Source organism: Cervus canadensis, chromosome 10 (genome assembly GCF_019320065.1).
Source record: "Cervus canadensis isolate Bull #8, Minnesota chromosome 10, ASM1932006v1, whole genome shotgun sequence".
Lineage (NCBI taxonomy): Eukaryota > Metazoa > Chordata > Mammalia > Artiodactyla > Cervidae > Cervus > Cervus canadensis.
In genome coordinates, this window is record NC_057395.1 from 23,484,162 (window position 1) to 23,506,681 (window position 22,520).

The 22,520-nt window shown below is 38.7% G+C and overlaps 1 protein-coding gene and 1 long non-coding RNA gene across 3 annotated transcripts in view; both read left to right on the plus strand.

Annotated features, from left to right (window-relative positions):
* Window positions 1-22,520, plus strand: part of PLXDC2 (plexin domain containing 2) — a 429,365-nt gene that overhangs the window by 13,796 nt on the left and 393,049 nt on the right. The window lies entirely within an intron of this gene.
* LOC122448111 overlaps window positions 4,558-22,520 on the plus strand; it is a 34,621-nt gene continuing 16,658 nt past the window's right edge. Inside the window, exon 1 of the long non-coding RNA XR_006271506.1 lies at window positions 4,558-5,652. This is a non-coding gene — a long non-coding RNA (uncharacterized LOC122448111). The remainder of the gene's footprint in view (window positions 5,653-22,520) is intronic.

Sequence of the window (22,520 nt, forward strand, 5' to 3'; positions counted from 1 at the left end):
GCCTCTGAATCTTAGTAAATACATCAAAGTTTTCAGTTATATCGTTATTTGAGTTATTACTTGATTGAGGACTGTTTTTCCCACTAGACTGTAAACTCTATGAGAGTAGGAACCACATTTGTTTTCTGTTTTTTTTTTTAAAGCACGTTTCATAGTGTTTGGAATATAGAAGGTACTCGATAAATATTTGTTAAATGGAAGTTTTGAATAAGTTCATTTGGGAAACATTCTCTCAGTGACTGGTAAAATAATTCAGTGCTCAGACATCAGGTGAGATTTATCAGATGAGTCTGAAGTTGCAACTGCAATAGATTTTTCCCTGTTGGTTTTCTTAAGTAATTCTTTGTCCCTTTCTCTTTCTGCACATTAAATTCTCTTACCTGAGTCTTATTTTTCTAATCTTTCTTCACATTTGATTTGGGGTTTTTCTTTTACTTTCCCTGCAGTTCCTATTATTTTATTTTTCTTATGGGTCTAGATATACATTCCAGGCAGTAGAAAGAAGATCTTAACTCTTCAATGGATGATACATCATAGCTTTTCTTAGGCCATTAATCTGTACCCAGGATAAAGAGGCAAATGAATATCAAGCAGAAAATAGTTGATCCATAGCCAGGGTTTATTCATTTTATTTGCTTAATTCTTTTTTATTGGGATTTTCTAGACCATTTAAAAAATCTAAAAAGAAAACAAAAATAGTAAGATTACATACTAATATAGCACCCAACACATAGTAACTTCTCAATTTAAACTTGGTTGACTTACGTATTAAATAAAGACCCATGAAAGTCCGTTTCACTTCTAATTTTAAAATGCATTGACTCATTCCTCTATCTATTCACTCATTCAATAAGTAATCAATGAAAAAAAAGAAATGAAATAGATCGATGCCTTTTTAAAAAGTGAAATAAGCTCTTGTAGGTTAATTGGAAACCTAGCCTTTCTATCTCACATACATAAGAAACTTATATGTAAGTTGAGGTCTGCCATATGCTACACATTTATGTGTGATGAGTGCTTAAAATATATGACATTTTCATGTTATGATTGAAATCCACTTAAAAGTTCTGTTCACCCAGTTTTCATATATTAGTTCAGCCTTTCCTCCAGTGAGATAATTTTAGTTGGAAGATGTGTTTGTTCAATCAATTTAATTTCATATTTTATTCTTAGATAAATAAAAACTAGTTTCTATTCTTAAGGAATGTGACCCACAGGGAAACACAAGCACAGACATAGCATGAATCTCATAGAAGAACCCTGTCCAGGGTTTGGCAGGGGCGGGGTTGGGAGAAGGCCTTTTGGGAAGACAGCATTTGACTGCTGGACGGTTGTTAAAGGAAGCTTCTGATGCCAGACAGCCTTGGCTCACAGTTTACCAGTTGAGTGACCATGAGCAAAAATGTTAACTCCTGGAGCCTCCATTTCTTCATCTATAATGTGGGAACAAAGCTACTTATCTGCACTGAACATTACTGTTCTCTGCAGGTTTGGCAAGGTTGCCATATAAATATTAATATAAGGAAGTGTGGAAGCAGTAAGTGAAGGGAAAAACTAAACAAGAGGGAAAGAGTAGGGCGGAACCAGGGAAGGAGTTCTCCACAGAATGGTGAGCCAACTGAAAAGGCTTTCAGTAATAATTTAAGATATTAACTACTGTGGTATCCGTGTTTCACACTGTCCGAGATTAAACCATCATCTTTGGGGTAGTAATCACAGGCAATAATACTTTTGCAGGTGTAGGAAGAATTAAGGCCAGTGAGTGCTTTTGATGGCCACATGAGCATCAAATGGCATGCAGAGGCCCCACCAACAGGCTCCGACTTGTATGACAAGGTCCCAGAATCAAAGCACCGCTCATTTTCAGAATCCTCGCCCTCACTCAGCTATAGCCTAGGGCAAGCTTTGGATTTGAAGAACATTATTCCGATAAAACGTACATTAAAAGAACACTCAAATAATTCATTTTTAGCAGATTCATGTTGTATAAAATGAGACGAAGCTCCCAGAAATGGTTTTCTTTTTTTGGCCTGTGCTGAGGACATGAAATAAAATTCTGCTGTGTCATCTACTTTGTAGGAAGAAAAGAATTCTTTGACCTTATTACTAATGACATACTTGCTTCTGGGGTAAATAAACTGCTGTATAAGATTACACAACTCCCTTGGGTGATCAGGTAACTTTGTTGGATTTTATTGTGATGTTCTGTGTATAAAGAGATCCAAAATGCTACGTGTATCTTAGTGAATTTATCAGAAAAGGTAAGCAGTATATATGTAAGAGCCTGACAGCTATCCTGAGATTTCATCAGTGAATGGAAGATGAGAAATGTCAAAATAAGAAATGAATAAAAACCCTTTAAACATCCGGAGTTCCCCGAGCAGTTCCTATTTAGCATTTTTCTGCAGAACTACAGAAGGCCTTTGGTGCTTTAGTTAGACCAGTCCTAGGTACATGGGTAGAAGAAGTGAACACACTCATGGTGCTATTGGAGAACCATGGAAAAACTCCTTCCAGCTTCTGTCACCTACACTACTGTGTCTGTAGCTGCTGACTTTAGAGGGTGGTGTTCTGGGTTGAGGTAATGTGTTGTGGAAAATGTCAGTATTAAAAGGAGGAGCAATGGCCATCCATGGCCTTTCTGTTTGAAACCTTGCAAAACAGATATGGTAAAGAGATAGCATCAAGGTTTAAACAGACTGGGCAGGCAGGCCCCTGGTTAGACCGAGAACAGGAAGAAGTCACTAAGAGCATGTGTGGGCATGTGCTTGCCGATGTGAAGTCTGTGTGTGCGTGTGAAGGTGTATGGAACAGGAATGCCAGGAACAGGCAGAGGAACAGGAGTGCCAGGGTTGGGGGGCTGATAGAGAATTGCTACAGAGAGCTGGGTGGGCTTGGAGGACCAAACCCATATACGATGTCTCCGTGTGTGGCACTCTAGGGTATAGTGCCTAGGGTCCCATTTTAATATATGACTACTATTACATTGTTTGCTCATATAATCAAAAGTAATTACAACTTCTCAATATATCCAAATTATCCAATTGGATTAGCCTATTAACTGGAAGAAATTGGCTTAATTGTATGATGATCAGTATGAACAGGAATTGTTCCATCCCTCTCACATAGCCACATAAATGTGTCTTACATTATCAATTACATTGAAATTAATAGGCCATTACGTTGGTGTTGATGAAGTTTATTTCTCAGAATTATTTATTCATTCAACAAACATTTGTTAGCTGTAGTCTAGGTGCCAAGTATTGTGTTGTAAAGAGAGAAAAAATATAGTCCCTGCCAGGTAGAAGTTACAGGGCAGTATTAAAAATAGGAAGGTAAAGAGATAATTCTAAGAAAATGGATGAGAGGAAGAGAGGGGACCCCATGGTCTTCTGATCATGCACTGTGGATTAGAAAAAAGGACCACAGGATTTAGGTTAAAGGGTCAAGGGAGACTTCCTTGAGGAGCTATTTCAGTCTTGAATTGAAGCAAGAGTAAGATTTAGGAGTGTGGAGAAGATGGAAATATGTTCCCAACACAGAGAATAGCCTGGAGGCAGGAAACAGCAGGCTCTTTGGCATCTGCCATTACCTGTGGGGAGCGACAGTTGAAAGACCAAGAAATGTCTCCTCCGTCATAGAAAGGTGTTGAATTCTTGCCTGCAGGTGACAGCTGGCCATCGGATGGGCCTCTCAGAAAGGTAGTATTGGTATGGAAGGGGCAGACCTGGAGACAGACCAGATTTAGAAATGACTGGATTAATAAGGATGAAAGGTGACGAAGACTTCCAGTAACAGGAGAAAGTCTAAGCCAGTTCCCAGATTCTCCAGGTGCTTTAGGGAAGGGACAGATGAGTTCAGCTTTAGCATGTGGAGCATTGAGGTGGGTAAGGGACGTTCCTGGGGAGACAGATGCCAGCTCTGCCAGGTGGTGGTCTCGGATGAGATTGAGATGTTGAATCATCAATGTGTAAGTGATAGTGAAAACCAGCGAAGAAGCGTGAAAAGACGGAGAAGAGCAGAGGGTCAAGGTCAGAGTCCTAGAGAAGTGGGTTGGGAAGGAGTACGGAGGAGGGTGCTCAGGAGGGAGGATGAGGAGGAATTACCTGAAGAGGGAGGCCAGTCTGCCTGAGGAAAGCAGGTCTTTAGAACTGGCAAGGAGTGGCATCTGGGAATTCAGTTAGAATTTAGCTTGGGTGGATGAATGAGAGCCCAGTTTTGCCAGATTTCATACGTGATGAAAGAGAAGTTAGTGATCTGGATGAAACTACAATCTTTAGAGAAAATAAAAGGATGTCTGGGAAAGAACTGAAGGGGAGGAAGTACTTACTATCAAGAGAGGGTTTTGCCAGGATGGGAAATTTGAACCTGTTTACAGTGCTTACCAGCTGACTCAGTGGTAAAGAATCTGCCTGCCAAGGCAGGAGACGCAGGAGGTGTGGGTTTGATCCCTGGGTTGGGAAGATCCCTTAGAGGAGGAAATGACAACCCACTCGAGTATTCTTGCTTGGAAAATCCCATGGACAGAGGAGCCTGGTGGACTACAGCCCATGGGGTCACAAAGAGTTGGACACCTAACTAAATACACACACACACATACACATAGGTATGGGGAAGAAGCCAGTAGATAGCTGGGCAGATTGAGAATATAAATATAATAAGCTACATATAAATATAATATTCTATAAAGATAGTAAACCATGTTGTCTATGGAGGAATGATCACAGTTCTCCCAAAATGCAGCTTGACTCATGGAATCCTTTATTATGTTACATGTAAGAAAATTGCTGGGTCATCTAATAAAAATTTAATTAAGGCTGGATGATATCACATTTGTGTTACGTGAAGTCATCAAATCCATGAAACCTTAGAAATAAAGTTTGTTGGAAAGAGAATTTCACCTTAAGAAGTAGCAACAAGAAAAATGAATGTTTCATTTATTTTATCAGTTTAGCCTGGACTGCAAAATGTTTGTAACATGATAAATAAAGTACATTAGAGAAAAGGGCATTTAAAATATAGCTAATTTAGTTTTCATGCATTTTTTTTAAGCCAGCATCACACCCTGAAGGAAATGGGAGTAATGACTTCATTGTTCTTTTATCAATAGGGACCAGGAATTAAAATAATAAACTATGAAAAGGGAGTTGTTTTTCCTGCTGTAGTTCATTTTTATGCCTGTTTATGGATGAATATTTATGGTGATTAAAATAGTGCCCAGCACATAGTACGTACTCAGGAAATAATTGTGAACTATGAGTTTTCTAACCTTTATTTGTGTATAAGCAACCAAGGAAATAAGACCAAAATACTTTCTCATAAAAACTTTGGATCTCTCTCCTAGGAAACAGTAAACTCTTATAAAAGAGGTATTTATTTTCTTCCAATATTGCCTTCAAGGTGAGTTGGAGTTTTATCAGCAGTTGTTTTATAAAATTGTTAGAAAACTTTAAAAGGACTGATTGTTATCATCTGTAACATGCTACCCAGCAAGACATTCCTGACCAGCTTGAAGTTAAGAAAAAAATAATCAGCCTTAATTAAAGGCTGATTAAAAACAGGAACACAAGTTAAGAGCAATAAAACCCTCTTAGCTGTAGATTGCGTGCTCAGTCGCTCAGTCGTGTCTGACTCTTTGCGACCCCACGGACTGTAGCCCACCAGGCTCCTCTGTCCATGGGATTTCCCAGGCAAGGGTACTGGAGTGGGTTGCCATTTCCTCCCTCTTCCCAACCCAGGGATGGAACCCGCATCTCCTGCTTGGCAGGTGGATTCTTTACCACCACAGGACCTGGGAAAGATTGTAAATTTGTTTCTCTTTGTAATTGGAACATTGCTCCATGCCTTGAGAGAGAGAGAGAGAGAGAGAGAGTGTGTGTGTGTGTGTGTGTGTTTGGGGTTCGGAGTGGGGTTGGGAAGTGATGAGTGAGGAAGATAGTAAAAGATGAAAAATAACATGGCCTTTGGTTGGATTCTGATAATCTAATGGCATTTCTGGATATATACATAAAGTTACTTAGTTTGTGCTTTCTTAAATTATATCTATCCTATTTTGACTTTGAAATGCATTACAATGACCAAAATGATAAAATGCAGAATTAATTAAATTTTTGTTTCATAAGACATGCAGAAATGCTAATGTGATTATAAATATGCATCTATCCACAGTGACCCTTCAGCTTGTAACTGAACTTGTTAGGTCATTTATCATTGTCTATATTAGTGGCTTTGTCATATGCTTTCCTGTAAATCAGAAACACAGGCCTCTCCTTTTAATTTTTTTGTGTTTTTTACATTTCTTGTTCACTTAATCTGACAATATATTAGTGAGAGATAACTAGCATAAAACCATTTAGTTTTTCTAGCACGTGTATTTGAAGAGAAAATAGTTATAAGTCAGTGAATTTATGTCACTTTTTCTTAGTAAAACTTCCAGGCTCTAAATACACACTAATGTGTCTAGAATAGATGATGTAATGCTTTGTTAATGTATAAAATAATGAAAACACAAATTTTTCATATTTCACATATTTTTGTTAACCTTGTAATGTTTTCTAACATGTGATAATAAATACAGCATTGGAAATTTGTAATCAAGTTTATTTAGCCTTTCCCTTCTCCAGGGGATCTTCCCAACCCAGGGATCGAACCCAGGTCTCCCGCATTGCAGGCAGATTCTTTACCAAATGAGCTATCAGGGAAGCCCTAGTAATACCACCTTGGAAATTTGTAATCAAGTATATTTAAGTCCCAATAAAAAAGACAGATCGGCTTGTTAGACTCCTTAACCTAATGAAGGTCTTGAAACAATTCTGAGACCTGTAAGTTCAGATGCCTTAAGTCAATTACTTAATCCTAATCAATTACTTAATCCTTAGAGCAAAGACTGAAATATTAGAATGATAAAGCAACTCAACTCATGGCTTCCATCTTCTCACATTCCCTAGCCTTTTTCTCTGAGTTCCTGTTTGTATTGGGTACACCTGTTAATCTGCTGATCAGTTTTACATTTCACAGCTCACTTGCTCCCTGTGTAAATCTTGTTTCTCTGACAACTGCTCTGTACCTTGCAAGGAGGGACATGGGCATTGAGTTCCATCAGTACTTGTGAACTGATTTACTTTTAACCCTGGGTGTTAAGGGACTGTGTGTTCTTCCATTTTCAACAATAGCGCTTTGGGGGGAAAGAGTGCACTGCAGAGCTGACTATTGGTTTGCCTGCTGCTAGTTCCTTCTCCTGTCCTGCCTGTGGGCACTCCCATGGTGGGCAGACAGGTCTCCTCCACCTCGTGCTGGTCTGGATCACAAGGGGAAGCCACGAGGGGTGCTGATTGGCAGTCAAGACAAGGGAGTCAGATCTTGATTCGAACTCAGCCCCACCAGTCTATCAAAAAGGATCTTCTCACTTATATGGCATCATAAAATCATTGACAATAAATTACTTTGAGAGGAGAGAAAGAGCTATTCTCATAACAATACTATATCTCATATATATTTAATATCTATGGTCAAAAATAATTTGACGAGGAGCGCATATAATTTCATTTTTATTTTGGTGAAGCACTGAGCATTACTGATTAGATATATACCATCCATGTCATTGCTATTATCAAAGAACTGATTGTGACAGGGAAACAGATGTCAGAAAGCAATTACACTAATAACAACATGATTACTGCCACCAATTTAATTCTAGAAACTTGCCTGGAATCCTTATGAAGCAAATAATTTTCCTCAGCTATATAGAGTAGGCACTGATCTCTTTCCCTCTCTCTTCACAATTTCAAAGAAAATGTGCATTAGAATGTTTTTGATTCGATGTGCCAAATAACAGCATCCGCTATCCAACCCTTCTCTTAAAATATCAGATCTTTTTCAAAGTAATTTAATTATTTTTCCAAAGCACACTTTCACAAATGGAGGGTTTTGTTTGTTTTAAAAAATTTGTTTGCATTTATTTAACCATCACAGTTTGGATTGTGAGGATTATGACAGACTATATCATGATCATTCTTTATTTTCCAGGTTACATACATTTCTACCTTGTTTCTCCGTGTTCTCTTTTTGTTTTTGTTTTTTCACCTTGACTCACCAAATTACAGTGTTTTAATATTTTGTGCTTTTTCTTTTTCCGAGTTATAAAACCAATCTCTATTATAGCTATCTTAGAAAATACAAAGCAGTACACAGAGGAGAAATCTTGCCCATCACTCAGTGGTCCAAAATGACCAATATTAGAATTTGATGTGTTTTTTTTCTTTTTTAAAGAATCCTTATGTATCTATCATCTTTATTCCATCTATTCTGGCTCTAGTACAATACAGTGCTCAGCCATGTCTTATTCTTTATGACCCCATAAACTGTAGCTCGCCAGGCCCCTCTGTCTATGGGATTCTCCAGGCAAGGATAGTGGAGTGGGTTGCCATTCCCTTCTCTAGGGGATCTTCCAGGCCCAGAGATCAAACCAGGATGGAACCTGAGTCTCTTGTGTCTCCTGTATTGGCAGGCGGATTCTTCACCCCTCACACCTGGGAAGCTCCATTCTGGCTCCACCACTGACTGACCTTAGACTCACAAAGTTCTGTGCCTTATGTTTCTCATTTATAAAATGGGAACAATAACAAACCCTACCTCATAGGGTGACTTTGAGGATTAAATAAATGACTTCATGTAAAGTGATTAGCAGAGGGCCTGACATTTGCTCAGCAAATGCTGGTGATGTGTATTCCTCATTTCTTATTTATATCTTATTTGCCTGTCCTGTTACAGTAGTGCATACATTATAAAAGAGAAACGAAATAGAAATTAAGAGGAACAAGACACCCCAATGGATGATCTGCCATGCCCCACATTGGAGACCACTTGGCATAGTACATTGGACATTTGCAGGAAAGATAAATGACAATACTTGCCAACATCTTCAGATGACTATCTTCAGATTCAGATTTGTGATAGGATTCCAAAGTCATTTTGAAAACTTAGTACTCTCTAACAGTAATTTATGTATTCTTACAGAGAGGAGATGTGACTTAAGGGCATCTTATGATGCTTTAGTTTGAGGCCTCTAAAATAACCACAGGCCTATAGTAGCAGGTTTACATGCTGGGATTATTTTTCAGAGTTCAGCTAAATTTACCCATATCCCACCCCTCCTCCATCATAATAGTTTCCCGACAATTACAGCCCCCAGCAGCCTTGTTCTCTCTTGATTTCTCTTCTGTTCTACCTACTTGAACTTGACCATTTAGCTGCTTTATTTTTCCACCTGTGTACGTCATGGCATAATGAACATCTTTACTAAATAATGTGCTTTTGTTGGTGTTTATGTTTGCTAAGTTGTGTTTGACTCTCTGCACCCCTGCAGACTGTAGCTGGCCAGGTTCCTCTGTCCGTGAGATTTCCCAGGCAAGAGTACTGGAGGGTGTTCGCCGTTTTCTTCTCCAGGGGAATCTTTCCAACCCAGGGGTCAAACCGGCTCCTGCGTTGGCCAGTGGATTCTTTACCTCTGAGCCACCAGGGAAGCCCTCAACTAACATACATGCTGGCTTTAAATCAAATGGACTGAAATCTAGACCTTAGAGATGACCCGATTGGTAATTATTCAATACTTTATTCCTCTATATTTGAAAATTTTCTTGTGAATTTTAAAGAATCAACTACTGCTATGTCCAAAATGTCTTCATAAGAACATGGATACTGCTGAGGACTTCTTATTAAGATATTTTCTAGGAGAGAAAGATATGTTAGAAAACAAAGAAATGGGAAACAAAGGTGGGGAGAAAGTGAATAAAGAACAAATAATGCAGGAAGATGCCATTGTCTACATAGAGGACAGAGGTCTCAACATCAATTGCCTGAGTTTCTCCCTTCTAGGGTGTTTTACATGATTGTGAAGAGCAAAAGCACAGTTTGTTTAGGAATAAATCTGCTATTTAGTGGTGAATGAAATAGGATTAACATCAAGCTTATCTGGTAAATTTATTCTCAAACCAAAGTTTTCTAGCCATGTGAATAGAGACTTCCAGTCAAAATTGCTAACAAAATTACTAACATCTTGCCTTAGAAGATGAGGGGGGAAAGGGGAATTATTTTCATGGGTGCTATCCAAGGCTATGCACAACTAGCTTTGACTCAGTCAAATGACCAACTATTAACTACCGACACTCACAGATAGAGGAGGATCTTCCTTCCCAAAGGTTATAGAAATGTGGGATTTTCTATATTGTTGTAAGGTCACGTACAAGGTCATTTATTATCTCCAAAATTCAAAGTTCTGGATATTGAAACTACAAACATAATCCCAGATTTGTTTTCTTTCAATATTTTCAGAATCTAATTGTGCCAGGAAATGTCTCGCTTTGATTTATTCTTATGTCTGATAGGAACTTACTGGGACATACTTGCAAGTTCTCGCTTAGCAAGACCACTGGTCCTAGACGTGCTTCTCTTTGGTGAGCCTTCCACTCTTCACTTGGGGCCATGGCACTTCACCTCTCTGTCTTTGACGTTCTCTAAGAAGGCCCTTGTGCCAGTTCTGGATCTCTCACCAGGTGTGACATAACACAAGGCTCTCACAGGTGCCCGATAGATCCTAATAAATGTGTAGGATTTATTTTTTGCTACACCTTTGGAGAAGCAATTATGGTGACTTCTTGTCAGATGAAATGTTAAGCCAAGCTGTGTAGAATCGGGGCAATTTATTGTCAGCAGGCAGTGAAGTGTAATTTTAAACCCTTGCCAAGAGGAGAACAGGTGTTTGCTGGAACCTGTGGGAACTCTTTTCCTGCTTGTCAATCATAGAGCCAAGCCCTGCAGTAAACAGTTCTCAGTAAGTAGCACCAGGTCGGTAGTTACCAAGCCAATAGGGCTCCATCTCCGAAGGCCATTTATTTAATTCTTTTAAGTCAGTTCTCTTATTTCCATAATGTTATGACCACACCAAAACTTTACCAAGCTGCACTAGATTTTATGAGTCAGACCTCTCACTTCTTGCTAGGTACCTCCAGGTAGCCATGGCAACCACCCTAATGAGTAAATATAAATGTGGTGCTTGTGCCAAAGGTGAATAACTTGGATCTGGTAGTAGCAGGAAAGCTATTTTTAGGGGAGGAGGAGGAGAAAATGAAAGGAAAAAAAGCATTAATTATCTTTCTTCTTTATTTTCTTGTGACTCAATATTTTTGCCTTAGAAGACAAGAGTGGAAGGGGGAAATGGCAGCTTTGTGAAGTGTTTGAATCCAGATCCAGGGCAAAAAATAAGTTTTACTGCATCAGCTTCTCCTTGAGCCTTTTAGCTTTCAAAAAACAGTGCTAGTGATATGAAACACTCTAATCATCTTTTCTTCATATATAATAGCTCTCTTTATAGGAATAAACCTTACTGGGAGCAGTTTTTGTCCACAAAAACATAATTGAGGTTTTTGGTTGTGTTCATAATAAGCCCCGAATGGCAGGATTCCTTCATCTCCCAAAACGTTTTCAGAGAGGGGCTTCCATGGTGGCTCAGCAGTAAAGAATCTACCTCTCAATGCAAGAGACATGGGTTTGATCCCTCGGTCGGGAAGATCCCCAGGAGAAGGAAATGGCAATCCACTCCAGTATCCCTTCTCTTTTCTTTTTAAAATTTTTTATTTTTAATTAAAGGTTAATTGATGCACAATATTGTGTTGGTTTCTGCCATACATCAACATCGAGGAGCCATAAGTATAGCTATGTCCCCTCCCTCTTGAATCTCCCTCCCACCTCCTACCCCATCCCACCCATCTCGGTTGTCACAGAGCCCCTGTTTGAGTTCCCTGCCAGCACATTCCCACTGGCTATCTGTTTTATATATGGTAGTGTATATATTTCCATGCTACTCTCTCCATTCATCCCACCTTCTCCTTCCCCACTCCAGTATTCCTGCCAGGAAAATCCCATGGACAGAGGAGCATGCTGAGCTCCAGTCCATGGGGTCACAAAAGAGTCGGACACAACTTAGTGACTAAGCAACAACAAAAATCTTCAGGGAGACTCCCTTAGTCTTCAGGGAAATAATGTCAAGACACACAGTGTGGGGAAAAGGGAAGAAGAGAGAAGAGTCTCTGAGGCAACATTCTTAGGCACATCACTGACTTGGTATCCAGTGGTCGTTTGAGAAGTGTGACAGATATCCCCGCAAAAAGAATTTAAGGGTCATTTTGTTCCATTTTACAGTCCGTGGGATCACGAAGAGTCGGATACAACTGAGCAACTAACACTACTTGTTCCATTCTAGTTCAAGTCCTTACCGAAAATAATAAGATGTTTTACAGCTTTTTGCACCAGATATTTCAATGTACAAGCTCTCTTTTTGGCCCCAGGTAGTTCCTGCTCAGTTGCTTCTGTCGTGTCTGACTCTTTGGGATTCTATGGACTATAGCCCACCAGGTTCCTTTGTCCATGGGATTCTTCAGTCAAGAATACTGGAGTGGGTTGCCATGCCCTTCTCCAGGGGATCTTCCCCACCCAAGGATTGAACCCAGGTCTCCTGTGTCTTCTGTATCACAGGTAGATTCTTTACCTCTGAGCCACCAGGGAAGCCCAGGTAGAGTTCAGGTTATTTCAAATAGCAGATTTTCATACACGGCAAAAAAAAAATATTCTGAGTAACCATTATAAATAAATGGAGCACACATCCCAGAGATTCAGAAGTACCACTTTGGTCTTTGTACAGACCTATGGAACACGTGGAGAATCACACAGACAAGTGATTTCTCAGGTGAAAAATGCCTGCCTGTTGTACATGTCTTAACTCAGTGGTTCCCAAAGTGAGGAGCATAGCATCACCTGAGAACTTACTAGAAGTGTGGAGTCTCAGTTTCCCCCCACCCTAGGTCTACTGGATTGGAAACTTGAGTGGGCATCAGCAAGCTGTGACTTAACAAGCCCTCCAGGCAATTCTGATAGATACTCAAGTTTGAGAATCACTGCTTAAACTTATCTTTCCTTTAGGAAACAACCCTCTCATTTCCTGAGTCCTGAACTTAATTTATTTCAGTCCAACAGCATCCCAGGTGTCTCAGTGGTAAAGAACTCACCTCCAACGCAGGAGACGAGGGTTCAATCCCTGAGTCGGGAAGATCCCCTGGAGAAGGAAATGGCGACCCACTCCAGTATTCTTGTCTGGGAAATCCCATGGACAGAGGTGTCTGGCGGGCTACAGTCCATGGGGTTGCACAGAGTCAGACACGACTTAACGACCAAACAACAACAACTCTAACTACAGCCAGCATTCACTGTGCTCTGAATAGTATCATGGTGTGTGCCAAGTACTTTACATGTATTATCCTGTTCTCAGAACAACCCCGTAACAGAAAGTCTATAATTAGCTTCATTTTAATGATGAAGTAATGGATGTTTATGGAGAGAAATTTTCCCAAGGTTACACAATTAGTGAGCAGCAGTAACTGGGATCCAGACTGTTTCACAATTAAATCTGTGCACCTAACCAGCAGAACTATATCTCTGATATATTTATCAAATGCAAAGTCGTTGAACGCTTGGGTTAGAATAAAATTGTCTCAGACCCAGTGGGATCCCATTTTATGTGGGAAATCGATCTGTCTTCGCCAACTTCCTCTGTGTGTACTGACTCACCTAGAAAATATTGCTTTCCTTCTTCCTTAATCCAGTTCTGTGGCTGCTGTTAAAATCAATCTCAAGACGCACCTAAGTCCTGGAAGCTTTCTCAGACTTTCTCTGTGGAATGGATCATTTCCATAGGCATTTGTTGTCTTCTGTTCCTACATCAAATCCCTCAAGTGAATTGCAAATTCTTCCAAGAGAGGAGCTACATCTTTGATTGGTGACTTCTCTCAGTTTCCCAGCTGGGTTTTGTACTATGTAGGCTTCCAACAAGGCTTGTTGTCTAACAAGGATGTTTATAAACCCTCTTCCTAGTTCTTGAATACTGTTTTAGTTTGGGTTGAGGAAGAGCCCACCTGAAACACTGCTGTGAAATAGCAAACAAAAATGGATTAGAAGTGCTTAGTCAAAGTACTGAATAGAGATAACTGTTGTTTTTTTAATTTGAATTTCCAAACACCTTTAACGCAGATTAAGATGAATTTCGAATGTTTCCATGAAGTACCTACTAGGATTGCAGTCTTTCCTCTCCCTGTTGCACCCACAGGCTATTCTTTGTGGCTGCACCTGAATTTATTGAAATGATTCTGTTTGCCTCAAAGGGTTTTGAAGGGAAGAAGAGGATGGCAGAGTTTTTAATAAACTCACTCTCCATCCCATGAAACGAAGCTTTCAGAAAAGACTGTTTCACTTCATTGTTTTAGTCTTAAGTAATGGGACAAAAGTTTTAAACTCTAAATGGTAATTAAGATTTTTATCATATGAAGAAGGAATTCCTACTAATGCCTTTTTGATATCTCATCACATATATTTATGCAGATTTTCACTCCTTTACGATCCTTAGGAGTCCATGCATTTTTATTTAAATATAGTGATTTGTGGAATTTATAAGTTTTTCAATGCATATACACACATGTATCATATTTTAAGTGAAAAATAGTCTATTACAATAGAAACATGTTTATTGTAAAGGAAATAAACAAATACAAATACAATAAAATAATCCAAATGCATTTTTCTTTCCCGTGTGATAGACTTACTGATATAAATTAGCATACATGTATATAAACAAATACTCTCATACACACACACACATAGAGTCATAAATATTTTTAATGAAAACCTAATTCTACAATGGTGGCTCAGTGATAAAGAACCCACCCACCTGCCAGTGCAGGAGATATTAGAGATGTGGGTTTGATCCCTGGGTTGGGAAGATCCCCTGGAGGAGGGCATGGCAACCCACACCAGTATTCTTACCTGGGAAAGTCTATGGACAGAGGAGCCTGTCAGGGTTGCAAAGAGTTGGATATAATTAGCAGTTAAACAGCAACAATTCTACAAAATGAAGTCTGATATAATATTACATGTGTTATCCTTTCCCAGTGTGTGGGATAGATTATTCTGATGTTCAAGAAGTCTGAAGTGAAATAAGCACCTAAGAGTGGGAGACAGTACACAAGAAAATAGTTTTCCAGATTTCTGTGAGGGCTGCTTTGCCTGGAGAACTGGGCAGTGGGGACAGCCCAGGCCAAGCAGTCTTTGGGAGTATTAAACATAGTTCTCTAAGTTATTTGTACTTTCTCCCTAAATTATGTTAGAGTAATCTGATAGACCTAAAGTAGTATCAATAATTGACGTCCCACTTCAGCAACTTTCATTAATTTTGAGCACAGAAGAGGAGTATTATGCTTAGTGCTAACCCCACTGAGGAGGTTAGTGCTAACCCCACTGAGGAGGTTAGTGCTAACCTCACTAAGCATGGACAATAACTGCTTTCCTTGTCAATTTTCTTGCTCTGGGTAGTTGAATTAGAAATACCCCTTATCTTACCTAGAAGAAAACTGCACCTGCCTGGCTGACAGATTTCCTCAGACACACACACACACTCTTTGAATAAGGAAAAAAAAATTGAATATGTATTTTCCCACACAGTAATTTAGAGTACGTAAGTACTAATTTTTCCTTTAGTAAAAATCTCCCTGCTTAAAAATTTTCAGTGAGACGTCAGCTGAGTTGTTTATAGATGCTGTGTCCTGAAACTTTTGAACCTTTTCTCTTTTACAGGGTATTATAATTAAACGGCAAAGTAGAAAGCAAATTTGCTTAAAAGATTAATATCTCATGGATATTTAATCATGAAAGACCAGTCTAATCAGTTCCTACAAGACCACTACTTACCAACCCCATCCTGAGAGATTCTAAAGCAAATAATCTGCATTTGAATTACTATCTGTTAAATTCGTTATCAGGGCACCAAAATATGCATTTAAAAATATTCTATATACTACAGTTTAGGAAAGACATGAATTTTAATGAACCTTTGAGCAACTGACCAGAAAGCAAATGGTGTCTTACTCAGAATTTTTGACTGAATGGCAAACCTAGACCCTAGAGCTAAATGAAAAGTGAATTCTGCTTGAAGTTCAAGTGCTTTGCTGTTGAATCTAGAGGAGGGGTATCTTGTTCTGGGGTAGCCAGCCCTCTTGTTTAGTTGCTCAGTCGTGTCTGACTCTTTCGGGATCCCATGGATCCCATAGCCCACCAGGCTCCTCTATCCATTGACTTCTCCAGGCAGAGCACTGGAGCAGGTTGCCTTCAATTTGGCTTAACAAACATTTGATTAGTGCTTGCAATATATGAAGCATTCAGGTATGTAACCTAGAAGAGTCAGAGAGCAAGAAGACCTATTTCTTGTTTTTGCAAGTTTTCAAAAATAAATGATTTCACAATAAACAAAGATAGACACACAAACAAAATATTTTATGACACTGATAATTGTTATAAGTAATGGTATTTTATAGTGCTGTGTTTTGGGACATCAGTGGAGAACTATTATCCTTGCCAGAGTTGGTCATGTTCCAAACAAAGGACTGATTTTCTCTTACTCCCCTGTCATCATCCATTAAGAATCATGTGACATCACAGCCTAGGGCCTCTCCCATAATAAAAGCTCAACACAGAGTTGCTTAGCTGACCTGAATCAAAATATTTCTACTTGGAATTTTTAGGATGCTTTTAAGGAGCATCAGGCTCACTTGAGAGATTTTTAGAAATTTGAAATCTCCCCAGGCCTACTAAGACAGAATCTACTCTGGAAAAAGATTCCCACGTGGTTCTTTCATGCATTAAACTTTAAGATTTAGTCTAGAGCCAGTGAAAAATAGGATAAATCATTGAAAAGTAAGAAATAAAAATAGATTTTGGAGACAAAAGTTTTTTAGCCCTGGTAATGTTGTTACATTTTATAATTCATCTAAAGTCTGTGGAATTATAATATGGAAATGAAGGAGAATCCAAACCTCAAAACATATATTCAGTAAAATGGACACTACTTGTACCTGCCAGATAATGAAAACCTGTGTTTTTATGAGTGTGTTTTTTATTTTGTTTAGACTGCAGAATAGTATGTATCAAAAGGCCCTTCTAAGGTGAGTGAATTACCATGAGTCAATTATTAAGCAAAAGAGTCTGGATTATTAAGAATATTTTTTGATCTCCTTATATTGTTGTGATAGTTTCTAACTCAGTCGTAGTCTTGGGCTGGCACAATAAAGCAAACAATGTAATCATCACCAGGCTGAGAGTGAAAAGACTTTTTATCAATTTTATAGATGTGAACTAATCACAGTAATTTGAATCTTGGACCCCATTCAAAAAAGCAATTTATTTGACTACTGTGTGATGTGTGTGTGTTTTCAAGTGCTCCATAAAGGCAACAGATACAGAAAAGTCAGAAAATAAGAGCTCCATTTTAAAGTCTAAAAGATTGGACAAGGTATTCAATGCAGAGTCCTTTGTTATCTGAATTCCAAGAACTTTTCAGAAGCGGACATTGTGTAATTAGATTTTACTACTTTGCTGTAACAATTTTATCTTTTCCTTCTGTTTCTGTTCCTCTCCCTTTCCCCTTTTTCTTTTTAGTTTCTTAGTGGGGGGTGTGTAGAATACTGAGCTTGAGCTGTTTTGTTACTGCTTTTTTGAGGGATGTGCAATCCCTAGAAAGCCAGAGTGGGTCGAAGGAAAGTGAGAAATGAAAGCAGACAGCCCAATAAACAGTGTTGCTGAAGTGGCCACAATTTCACAAGAAAACATAGCTGGATGCTTAGTCCCACAAGTTGTGCCTGAGGGGTTGTCTGAAACTATGATGTCTTGGAACAGATTTTTATCTGGATCAGTTTGTTTCCTGGATTCTCCCATCTTTTGTTTCTCTTTGATCAAAACTCACTCTAAATTTAGGGCTTTGACTCCTCTGTACTTCACCCCCTCCCAGAAGCACCTGCAGGATTAGGCATCTCCTTGATTTCCCTGGTGGCTCAGAGGGTAAAGCGTCTGCCTTCAATGCAGGAGACCTCGGTTTGATCCCTAGGTAGAGAAGATCCCCTGGAGAAGGAAATGGCAACCCACTCCAGTACTCTTGCCTGGAAAATCCCATAGAAGGAGAAGCCTGGTGGGCTACAGTCACGAAGAGTTGGACATGACTGAATTTTTTTTCTCTTTTTTTCTGGGTGTTTTGTTATTACTATAGATAGATTAAAATGTAATGGAACTAAAATGCAAACTCTGTAAGGGCAGGGATCTTGGTTTCATTCATGAATGTATCCAATAAGCTTTGAATTCTGTCTAGTTCATAGAGTAAACATTTGTTTTTTTTAATTTATTTTTTAATTGGAGGAAAATTGCTTTACAATGTTGTGTTGGTTTCTGCCATACAACAGTGCAAATCAGCCATAATTATACATGTATTCCCTCTCTCTTAAGCCTCCCTCCCCTCCCTCTTCTCACCCCTCTAGGTCACCATAGACTGCCAGGCTGGGCTCCCTGTATTATAGAGCTGGAGAGCATGTGGAGAAAAGGGAACCCTCTTGCACTATTGGTGGGAATGTAAACTGATACAGCCACTAGGGAGAACAGTATGGAAATTCCTTAAAAAACTAGGAATAAAAATACCATATGACCCAGCAAAGCAATCCCACTACTGGGCAAATACCCTGTAAATATTTGTTGAGTATAATTTTTCATCTGTATTAGTAGAAATGACATTTCTGACAGCAATATACAAATACACACATAATTAAAGCTCAAATACCATTTTATGTTTTTGGTCTGAGTTAACTGATGTAACAGACTCATCAGGCCAATGAAACGTCTGATGTCATTTCAAATTATTATCAACTATTGGCCTTTGAAGTTCTTGAAAAGAATATTCTTTACTAAGTCTTGTTAGATATTTATGTTTATGGAATCAAACAGACCCAGATCTGAGTCCTTATTCTGCCTCATATAACTTTAAGAAATTTTCTTGAACTTTTTAAGTCATAATTTCTTCTTTTATAAAACCCACAGTATTAAATGAGTTAATCAAAAGTTTTGGTTTAGTGCCTATAATAAACCCAAGTGCTCAAAAATGTCACTTCTCACAGCAAAGGAAACTATAAATAAGGTGAAAAGACAGCCCTCAGAATGGGAGAAAATAATAGCAAAGGAAAAAAATGGGCAAAGAATTAATTTCCAAGATATATAAGCAGCTCATACAACTCAATACCAGAGAAACAAACAACCCAATCAAAGAGTGGGGAAAAGACCTAAACAGACATTTCTCCAAAGAAGACATACAGATGGCTAACAAACACATGGAAAGATGCTCAACATCGCTCATTATTAGAGAAATGCAAGTCAAAACTACAGTGAGATACCACCTCACACCAGTCAGAATGGCCCTCATCAGAAAGTCTACAAACAATAAATGCTGGAGAGGGTGTGGAGAAAAGGGAACCCTCTTGCATTGCTGGTGGGAATGTAAATTGATACAGCCACTATGAAAGACGGTATGGAGATTCCTTAAAAAAACTAGGAATAAAAGCACCATATGACCCAGCAATTTCACTACTAGGCATATACCCTGAGGAAACCAAAATTGAAAAAGACACAGAACCCCGATATGCATTGTTGCACTATTTACAGTAGCTAGAACATGGAAGCAACCTAGATGTCCGTCAACAAATGAGTGGATAAAGAAGCCATGGTACATATGTATACAATGAAGTATTACTCAGTCATAAAAAGGAACACATTTGAGTCAGTTCTAATGAGGTGGATGAATCTGAATACAGAGTGAAGTAAGTCAGAAAGAGAAATATAAATATTGTATACTAATGCATGTATATGGAATCTAGAAAGATGGTACTGATGAAATTATTTTCAGGGTAGTAATGGAGAAACAGACATAGAAAACAGACTTATGGACATGGGGGAGGGGAGGAGGGAGAGAGTAAGATGGATGGAGAGTATCATGGAAACTTACAATTCCATGTGTAAAATAGATAGCCAGTGGGAGTTTGCTCTATGACTCAGGGAACTCAAACAGGGGCTCTGTAACAATCTAGAACGGTGGGATGGGACTTCGGAAGGGTGGGGACATGAATGTACCTATGACTGATTCTTGTTGATGTTTGACAGAAAACAACAAAATTCTGTAAAGGAATTATCCTTCAGTTAAAACCTAAATAAATTTTAAAAAATCAATTAAAAAATGCCACTCAGTATAGCATGCTATGTAAAAATTGGACATATCAGATTTTATTATTTGAAGGTGTTTTGTCAAATTACTATGTTTGGTCCTGGTAGCACAGTCTTTTTTGTGAACTGTATATTTCTCACAAGTGTTACACATCATTTAGTGATTTTTTTTCTTTAGCAGAAATGTCTTTTTTTTTTTTAAATCACACTTTTAACCAGAATCTTACTTTGGGGTCTCTAGCATGAGAAAATTATAGTAAAAAATACTATCATTTTTGTTAAAGATACCCAATAATTGAAACTTTACACACACACCCATTCACACCATGTGTCAGTATCTCCTTGACGTGAAATCAGGTTGGACAAACATCGATATCTGCCAACTTGATGATCTGTGATGAAGTTGGAAGCAGAGTTGGGCGCTGAGAACTGTACTGAGCATCCACGTGAAGTTCAAGCGCCGCTGGTCCATCACTGGGAGCTCAGGGAGGACTAGGGCTTTGTGCGGTGTCAGTGCTCATCCATCTCTTACATCCTTGTCTCTTCTGGCCCTGACAACTCTGCTCTGGCATTTCACCCTCTTTGTCTGCTTTCCTCCACAGTTCATACATGAAAAAGGGAAATGAAAACAGCGTGTACCGAAATTCTGACAGTTTTGAAAATTTTTAATTTTCCCTTACTTCTTATTTCATTATTATTCTTAAATACATTTAATTACCTTCTTCAAGTGATGAAAATAAAAAAAGAATAATTGCTGAATCATTTCCTCATTGAAAATCAATCAGGAAAAATAGACATGTACAAAATAACTAGGACTGTGCAAATTGGATTTCTACTGTGGCTAACACTTTTTAAAACACAATTTATTAAGTATTTACTATATGCCACACATCAGGGCATTCATTTTACATGGATCATTTCATTAGACTCACTACTAACTATAGATTACTTAATTTGCGTTAAGAGAAATAAAGAATTCACATATTAAGTTACTTGCCCAAAGTCCTACAGCTAGCAAGTTACAGAGCCGGCAGATCTTTACCAGAATAGGGAGTCACTTATTTGTTATTTCAGTTTTCAGAGTGTAATTAAAATCATACAGTTCTTATATTTCAGTGTCAGGAGAAAGCAAAGATTGGCTAGAACTAAATCTGTCTCTCTTAACTTTAGAATCATAACCTACCCAGTTTTTAAAGCCTGTATTAATATTATAAGTATAGCCTGCACACAGTCAATTTAAGGGATCAGATAATTCATGCTCCTAATTAGAACTTAAGATAGGAGTTAGTCACTCATTTTTGTGTCCTTTTCTTTTGGCTAAGAATCATTCACTTAAATATTCTACTCAACACTTCCAGAAGATATCTGGAAATAGTACAGAGGGGCAGTTCTCATTTCCTTCAGTGTTTATTAGGGAATAATCATCTCTCGTCACAATTGTTAGAAGGTTCTTTTTCTAATTTGGAAAGTTTTTATCTGTGGCTCAAGACATATTGTATCATAATTCAGGTTTCACACAGGAAATTGACAAAGACATCAGAGATGTTGTATTTTAGATCTGTGCCTCTTCTTCATTCCTTTCAAGGGCTGGGCAACCTTAAGTTCTAAAGAAGTGTGTAGGCCAAACAATAGCCACAGCAATAGACGTGCAAAAGTAGTATTTATTCAGTTTGAATCAATGAACCCTTGGCCAATGGGTCATTATTAGAGTATTTTAATTTGCCTATGTTTTCCTCCAGAATTTGGGTATTTTCAATACATTTGTTAGGGAGATGTCAGCTATTGAAGGGCATTTCCTCTCTGGACTTGCTTGTTTTTTGACTTGCTTAATTTAAACATGGCCTTGAAATTATAAACTATTACCTCCCCTTCTTCTGGTTTGCCTTTATTCCTATTGTTTTGGGAGCAACACACAGACACTCGGTCAGCCAGCCAGATGGGTTCTTGGAGGAATCAATGCCGAAGTGGAGAAAGATGAGAGAGGAATAACAAGTACGGTTTTGCGCTTCTGATTTCTGAGGGCAAATTTTCAGGCAGAAAACTCCCTAGAGTTGACTTTGGTCCCCAGAGTTATCTTCCTTTGTCACTCACTCCTCCTTTGGTGCATCATCTTCCAGCAACCTGTGCCATGGAGTTCATCTCTACCTCCCACTGAACGGTATGGCTCCTGAGGGTGGACTGTTTACTTCCTTTTTTTTTGGTTCTGGGGCATGTGGAATCTTAATTCCTCCACCAGGGATTGAACCTGTTCTCCTGGACCACCAGGGGAGTCCCCCTTTTTCAAAGAGAAATCCACAACACTTGATGCAGTATCAAGCACAAAACAGAGTCTCAATAAATACTTGTTGAATAAGTGAAAGAATGATTTCTCAAAGTCTCATTTTAACTTTAGGACG